This window comes from Peromyscus leucopus, chromosome 5 (assembly GCF_004664715.2).
Source record: "Peromyscus leucopus breed LL Stock chromosome 5, UCI_PerLeu_2.1, whole genome shotgun sequence".
Classification (NCBI taxonomy): Eukaryota; Metazoa; Chordata; class Mammalia; order Rodentia; family Cricetidae; genus Peromyscus; species Peromyscus leucopus.
This window is the reverse complement of record NC_051067.1, coordinates 43,030,464-43,038,534: the sequence shown is the minus strand read 5'-3', so window position 1 is coordinate 43,038,534 and position 8,071 is coordinate 43,030,464. Positions and strand designations below refer to the sequence as shown.

Sequence of the window (8,071 nt, the reverse complement as noted above, 5' to 3'; positions counted from 1 at the left end):
ACTAAGCAAGAGAGGTTGAATTCAAGGATCCCTTTCTGAAAATAAAAAGGGGGGATATGGGAATGATAGGATAAAAGGGTAGATTATTGAATCTACTTTTAGACTAAAAAGCAACTACTAGTCTCAAATATTTTACATTGATACAAATTTAAGGTTATTTTTGTTATAGTGCATATGTGTTTCTATTCTTGTTTAAGGTATTGTACTTATACAGCTCATTTAAAATGTAAAATGTAAAGTTCTAGTCCTTAAAAGCTTTTTAGGATAATAAATAAAGATAGGTTAGTAGTTAGTCATCTATAACAATCAAACTTATAGTCATGTTAAGTGTGTTTTTAAGGTCAAACATAGATATGTTTTAAATAGATAGATGGTCTTCAAACACTTCAGAGAACTACCAAATATGACACTTAAAATGTTCAGGAAAGCTGGAAACTGGTAGCACATTGAACAACTTGGAGGCAGCTCGACAGGTTGGGGAGTGTTTCTTCCCTGCAGCTTAGATGGTCTTTGACTCTTCCAGACAGCTTGGCTGGTCTCTGTGTCTTAAGAGGTTCAGCTTGCCTGAGAGAGTGCTGGTCTGAGAATGTCTATCATCAGTCCTTACTGCTTATAGGCATTTGGGGAAGGAGGAAACTAGTAAATATTGTCAGTTTCAGGGACTTCCTGGAGCCTTTGAGTTGCTACTAAGCTTAAAGGGCTTCCCTGAATAGAATGTTTCATCTCCCTGTAGAATATTCTGTGTCTGAAATTGTCTACCTCCAAGATAGAAGGTTTTACCTGAGAAGGGATTACTACATGATTAGAGTATTGTCCTGCACCAAACTAGGGTATTCCTTTGCCAAGGTAATTGGCCTGTCAGGTCTTCAAGGAAGAAGCCATTCTTGATGTTTTCATGTGCTACAGAAGACACAGCTGTAGCCCATCCTTATTTGTTTGTGTCATCTGGTAGTACTATGGGCTCAACAGTAACCATGGGAGAGTTTTTAGAAGATTAAAAACCTGTTTTTGTCTTCACTTTCTTTTTCCTCTTGAGTTTTTCTGTCCTGAAACAAAGTAAAATCCAGCACACCTTCTTTCTTGGTGACCTCATTACACAACAGTGTAAGAGTTGTATTTAAGGAACTTCACCGTATTTACTTAACTATTACAAAATGCACAGTAATCCCCATAATATATTAGTTTGATAACTTAAAGAATGGCCAGGGAACCATCTGTCAGCAGAGTCTTCTCTATCTATGGACTATGCAATGTTACAATAGTGTATCAACTTCTTAGTTCTAGAACTGCAGCTATAACCTGACTAATTGCCTCATATGCATTCCAGAGGACTCATAGCTGAACTTGAAACTGACACCCCCATCCTAGAAATATAAGAAAAGAAAGGCAAAAAGTCAAACCCAACCAACAGATTGTTTCAACAAAAATCCTGAAAATTGTGGGCCTCTGAATCCTACTCAATATGAACCAACACTCTCACAACCTGCACAGCTGCCTGAGCTCCAAACCAATTGAGTCAGTTTACCTTGCACCAGTTTATACTGCAAAGCAATTTAAGCCAGATTCAAGAGGTTATTTAGGCCAAATTTTGAGATAGAAGGTCCCTGTTATCTATTGCAATTTTTATGGGAGTCCAACAACTTCTCAAAATTCAAAACAAAAACATATGCGCGCACACGTACACACACACACACACACACACACACACACACACACCAAAACAACAATAAGAACAACAAATAGAAACACAGAAGAAACAAACACTCTTAAAGCAAAAACTGGTATTTAGGCAGAAGCTACCAGCTCTAAAAGCTAAAACCATTTCCCTTCACCAACTAGTGTGAAAACACAGCTCTCACATAAAAAGGGATAAGATAAGACATAGTCTACTCTTATCTAAATATGAGTGGCCAGAGTGTGGGAACACAGACTTAAATTACCCTTAATTCTGTCTTCAGATGTAACAACAGTTTTATGGGTTTTATTTTATAGTAACAGAACAAAAGAAAGTCAAAAGTCAACACACTTTTCAAAGCCTTTGGTGGCTATATCAGGTAAGCAGATTATAGCAAGAGTTTATAGCAACTGCACAGCAAGCCTCAGATGCTATTTAATGACATCGTTAGCTCTGGGGTTGGTGGAAACTAGGAGTCTATTCATACATTTTAAAAGATGTATCTAATAATCACAGATTTTTAGGTCACATGCAGAGGTGGGCAATAAACTTAGTGGGCTATTCAAGGAGGCATGACAGCCTAAGATCATTTGTAATTTAGCTCCAGACCCGAAGCACTAGAATCTTTCCACCATAATTGAAACTCTGAATAGTCAGCAGCCTTTAGGATATTAACATAAGGGCATCTTCTTTCAGGGAACTTTAGTTCAGAAAGTGTTTATAGTCAGCCAATGTGATGAGCAGGAAACTCTGATACACAGTGCCTCCAGACAGCTGCTGGTGTACCCTAAAACTCCAAATGTAGGATTAGCTAGGCATGTGCAGTTGAGTGTCCTCTTCTTTAGCAGTTGCTGGTACATCTATAGAAAACGAGAGGGTCTTGCTGGCCTAAAAGGTCTGGACTCATTTTCGGTGTCTAGCATTGCCAGAGTCCACTACCATTATCTAAAGTTTACATTGCTCAATGCTTCACTGAGAGTCTAGGAGCCTGGTCAGTGAGATGGCTCAGCAGGTAACAGAACTTACCTTGCCTGAAGACCTCACCTCAGTCACAGAACCTACAGTGGAAGGAGATGACAATCCCCCAAAACTGTCTTCTTACCACCCCACACATGGTCACTACAGTTCCTCAAGCACCCACGCAGGCATTCACACACATACAGACACCAATCATACACGTTGAAATGCATGCAATAATAATAAATAAATACATTTATTTTTTTAAAACTTAGTAGACCATAGTGGAAGGAAATGAATTTCTTTAAGAATGGTCCTAAGGAGAATAGAAGGAACATTTTTGTCTCAACTGTCCATCTTGAGAAGGAAGGTGGGTTAGGAATGTAGACTCTTTTGTGGGACATAACTTCAGTGAGACAACCTGTGAGAAATCCCCTTGCTGACTGGAAGTTTTCTCTCTTCCTTCTTTATCCAAAAATCAAAACAGACCTGGGACCTGGACTCCCTGGTGCCAATACCTGCATTTTTTAAAAATTTCAAATAGACATTGAATTCTGCAAATCAATTCATGTGAGGCCTCTCCAGAATTTTGAATTGCGTATGAAAGGGAAATCCACTAAAGGATTAAAAATGGGATTATTGAGTTTAGGCAAAGTTAACAGATTTTTCATGTTGTGTTACAAAGCAAGCAGTCAAGTCAGTAGCAATGACTTTAGTCTTTGATGATTAGAAACGTAAGGAAGCAAGTAGAAATACAAGCATCAGAAAAGCAGTGAGAAGATGTGGTTCGTGAAGTCTTGAGGACAGTCATTCTTGATTAAATGGTGTGTCGAACCACATGTACTAGACTAATTCTGAGAGGGAAGGAAGAAAGGAAGAAATGTTTTGTTCTGACATTTTCCATGTCTTTCTTTTTCCATTAATTTGAAATTAAAATAGTTTTAGGCATTTGTCTAGAAGATCAATCTCTTTAGTTATTTAGTAATAGACAAAGTATGAAGGTATATTACAATTTAGTTTCCACAAAATTATGTTGTTATGTAAATAATGTTTAAACACAAGGATTGTTAGTTTCAACTTAAAAAAGAAAACACACCAGTTCTGGAAAGAACAAGAATATGAAAGGACATTGAATCCATATGATCCAGACCATTGATTCTAATTCAAATTGAGACATTTGGATCTACTCTGGGTGGACTTTGGATGCTAACTTACTCTTTATAGTGAATGGAATGAAAATTCCTATAGAGCTCATTGAAAAGTATGATTCAGATGTAGCAAATTATCTCTAAGAAGTTGAAAAGACAAAGAAAATATGATTTATGAGCCCATAGCTAATGTTAGAACTTGGTAGAACTTTGCCAACCCAAATAATCAGTCAATTTGGTCATTTCCATCCTGTTCTCCCCAAACATGAGGGATCCAGTTGCATTTTGGTGAAACTCTTTAGCTCAATGTGGTCTGTCATGTAACTCAGGACCACAACTCCAGTGAGAATTCTCTCCTGCTCCACTGTGTGAGTCAAAATGGCCAGGAAGGAGGCACTCTTCTGCCACTATGACTCACCATGCATGAGACTGAGCTGGTGACCTGGGTAAGGAGCCATGGCATCTCCCTTACATGTGGACCCACAGCCAGCCAAGATTGGTTAGACCACCAATTCCACATGTCAAATTAGGCCTTTGCCTTGCAAAGTACCAAGGAGTCACACAGAGGTCATGGGTCTATTCTTCCCAGCTATACTTACAAAGTTTTCACACAATGTTTATATTGGCAGGAAGAATCTCCTGAAGGTTCTGGTGGTAATGTGTGAGGAAGGGCCAAAATAATGGCGGAATATCCAGGAAAGCAATGCTTACCATTGTCGTGAATTGTTTTCAAAGAAAGTTATCTTCATTGTTTTTTTCTCTTATTGGGAAGGCTTAGTTTTACTGTAAGCATTTGCAGTCTGTTGTTCTTGCTGTGATGACAGAATATGAATAAATTGTTAGTAATTTCTAGTTTTTTTAAGAGCCTTATGTTGGCACAAACTTTTCTCTATAAATATGTTCTTCATAGTGTTCCTTGGAAAGCAGATACATCACATATCATGCACACAAGCAGCAGTGAACACTCAGCACTTAGTGAACCCGTTTTTTCACAAGCAGGAGATGACAGTTACTGGGGTGTTTGGTTCTTCTTCTTCTTCTCCTCCTCCTCTGCTGCTGTTTGGTTTTTTTTTTTTTTGTTTTTGTTGTTGTCTTTTTGCCTGTTTAGAAGTTTAGGGGCAAGTCAGATTCTGGCAGCAGCTGCAGCAGCTCATTTCTTCTGTAGCTCTCCGTTTCCCTTTTGCTTCCTGAAACAGGCCTCTGCTGTGGCTCTCTCTGATGGTGTCATCCAGATGTTCATCACATGAAAGTTTGCAAGTCCACAGTGCCAGAAGTGAAGAAACTCAAGAAGGCAGGGCCTCTTCTGCCTGAGTGAGGACAAGAACATCATCCTGGAGGACAGCAAGGAGATCCTGGTAGGAGTTGTGGGGCACATTGTGGACGATGCCTACATCACTTTTGTCAAGATGCTGCCAGACAAGGACTGCCACTATGTTCTGTAAGATGCAACTTATGAGACCAAGGAGAGCAAGGAGGAAGACCCGGTGTTCGTCTTCTCGGCCCCTGAGAGTGCACACCTCAAGAGCAAAATGGTCTATACCAGCTCTAAGGACGCCATCAGGAAGCGGACAGGAATCAAGCATGAGTTACAAGCAAACTGCTACAAGGAGGTAAAGGACCACTGTACTCTGGCAGAAAAACTAGGTGACTAGAAAAACAGTTGTCCCTAGAGGGTAAGTCTTTGTGAGCTGCCCCTAGTCCCCTGCCTGGAGCATCTGACAGCCCCAGACCTGCTCTTGGGTGTTGCAGGCTACCCCTTTCCTACCAGACCAGAGGGGCTGGGGGATAGCAGCAGGAGGAGGTCAATCTCTTCACCCCAGTTGCCAGGCATCCCCCTCCTTCCACTTCCTGGACCACCCTCCTCCCTCCATCCCTGACGGTTCTGGCCAATCCAAAGTAGTTTTGATCTTCTGATTCCTGAGTTGAAGAAGACCAAGTTTGAGGGGAAGTCTGTATTTTTTTATAGACACCCCTACTCCTCGTCCCTCCCCATTCCATACTGCCAACTTCTAACCACAATAGTGATGCTGTGCTTGTCCGTTTAGTTCTGCGTATAAATGAAATGTGGAAATGACCCTCCCTGTGCCAGCTGGTTGCCCCCGCAACCCCTTTTCCTTTGTCTTGGTCACTCCTGGAAGCAGGGCCAGTAAGGGACATTAAAAAAAAAAAAAAAAAAAAAAAAGACAAGCCACCGGTGCTGGTGCACGCCTTCAATGTCAGCACTGGGGAGGCAGAGCCAGGCAGATCTCTGAGAGTTCAAGGCCAGCCTGGTCTACACAGCTAGATCCAGGACAGGCACCAAAACTACACAGAGAAACCCTGTCCTGAAAAACAAAACAACAACAACAAATGGCTAATTGACAAAAGGGAAAAAAAGTTTAAGGGAAAGATTAGAACTGTACCTCTAACTCCCCGTCCCCCAGTTTGGAGAAAACACAGTTTCTATTACACCTGACTCACAACTATTGTCAGTGTTGGAGTCAAACAATTTCAAAGAGTGTTTGACTTCAGAAAGCTGATTGATGACTGCTCACGGGTAGGTAGACAGTACTCAGACCCACTCCTTACCAATGTGAAATAAACCTGCATAATGCATTAATTTCAACTTTTGGTTTTAAAAACATGTCATATATGGGACACTTTGCTCAGCCTTGGTGTAGGGAAGAGAGGACTAGATCTGCCTTGGCTGAGTCTGCCAGGCTGGGCTGACTCCCCAGGGGAGACCTTGCCTTGGAAGAGGTGGGAATGGGAGGTGGATTGGGGGAGAGGGCTGGGGGTGGGAGGAGGGAGGATGGGAAAATCCGTGGCTGATATGTGAAATCAAGTTAATTATAAAATAAAAATATTTTTAAAAATCATGTCATAAAATAGTATGTGAATACATTATTTTTGTTATAAATCAAATAATAGATATATTGCAGTAAAGAGTGAAGTCTCTCAAATGCCACCATCTCGCTTTCTAATCCTTCTCAGAAGGTGACTATTGCTATCAGTTTAGTGTACAATTTTTCCAAGCTGTCTCTCTTGACAGTACAGCTAATTTTATGTCCAGCACACTGAACAAGCAAAACACATTTGAAGGCGTCTCAGCTCTTGTTTCTCCTCATCTGTGAATACACTGGGTAAGAAATTTCTTGCTTAGCCAGTGGATGAAAAAGGTCATATCTATGCCTTTTGGTGATTCCTAGTTAACTCTTAGTTATAAGCTACAGCTCTTTGCTTGCAATTGGAATGAACAGGTTTGTGTATTGATCAGTACCTTACCATCTTCTGGAAGGAAAGCAGAGTTCAACACAAGTAGATAACATGTTATTAGAGAAAAGATGACCTTTTCTAACTAGTCCCTGTCCCCATTCTGGCAGTGATTTCTGACCCCTTGAACATGAAGCTGGTAGAACATGGAAAAGAGAGAAAGAAGGCATAGAAGGCAGGTAGGGAATGTGGTATTGCTTTAATAAGACTTTTTTCAGGATGGCTCTGTGATCTCTGGGCCACAGGGTTTCACATTGTTTAAATTTTATAATGAAAGGAAATATATACAATTTAACTAACTTTTTTGGATTTTAGGTGTATAATTAACTGGTACTAATTATATTCAAATTGTGGTTCAATTAAGTTCTAGAACATTCTCCTCTTACTTGTAGAAACTGTATCTACTGAACAACACTCATATCTTTTCTTCCAGCCCAGGGCCTCTCTCTGCTCCTATGACTTTTTTTTTTTTTTTGATAACTCACATCAGTGGGATCATGTAGTACTCTGCCATTTGTGGTTGGTTTTGTGTACATATTACAGTGTTGTCAGTGTCCACGCATACTGTGAAGACATCACCGGATTTATTTCTTAAGGCTGAATTGCATTGTAGTGTGTGTGCGTGTGTGTGTGTGTGTGTGTGTGTGTGTGTGTGTGTGTGTATTTGCTTTATTCTTTTGTGTTTTGAGACTATTTGAGGTTCCACTTCTTGTCTACAGTGCTGTAGTGAACGTGGGTATGAGAATATTGCTTGAAGATTCTTTTGTGTATTTACACAGAAATGGGGTTGTTGAATCCTATGGTAGATATACTTGGATTTTTAAAATGGTGACCTCCATACTCTTCCCTGACAGATGCATAATTGTACAATCATATCAACAGAGCACAGGAGTTTCAGTTTTCCACATCTCAATAATGGGGCTTATTATAGGGATGGGGTAATATCTCATTATAGTTCTGATTTTCATTTCTGTAATGAGCAATTCTGTTGGGAATATTTCATTTGCTTTGATATGTGTTGTCAATCTGAAAGAATATA

The 8,071-nt window shown here is 40.1% G+C and overlaps 1 pseudogene; it reads left to right on the top strand.

Annotated features, from left to right (window-relative positions):
* The first annotated feature begins 4,982 nt into the window (after window positions 1-4,982).
* LOC114685696 lies at window positions 4,983-5,432 on the top strand (annotated as a pseudogene).
* Window positions 5,433-8,071: the final 2,639 nt, after the last annotated feature.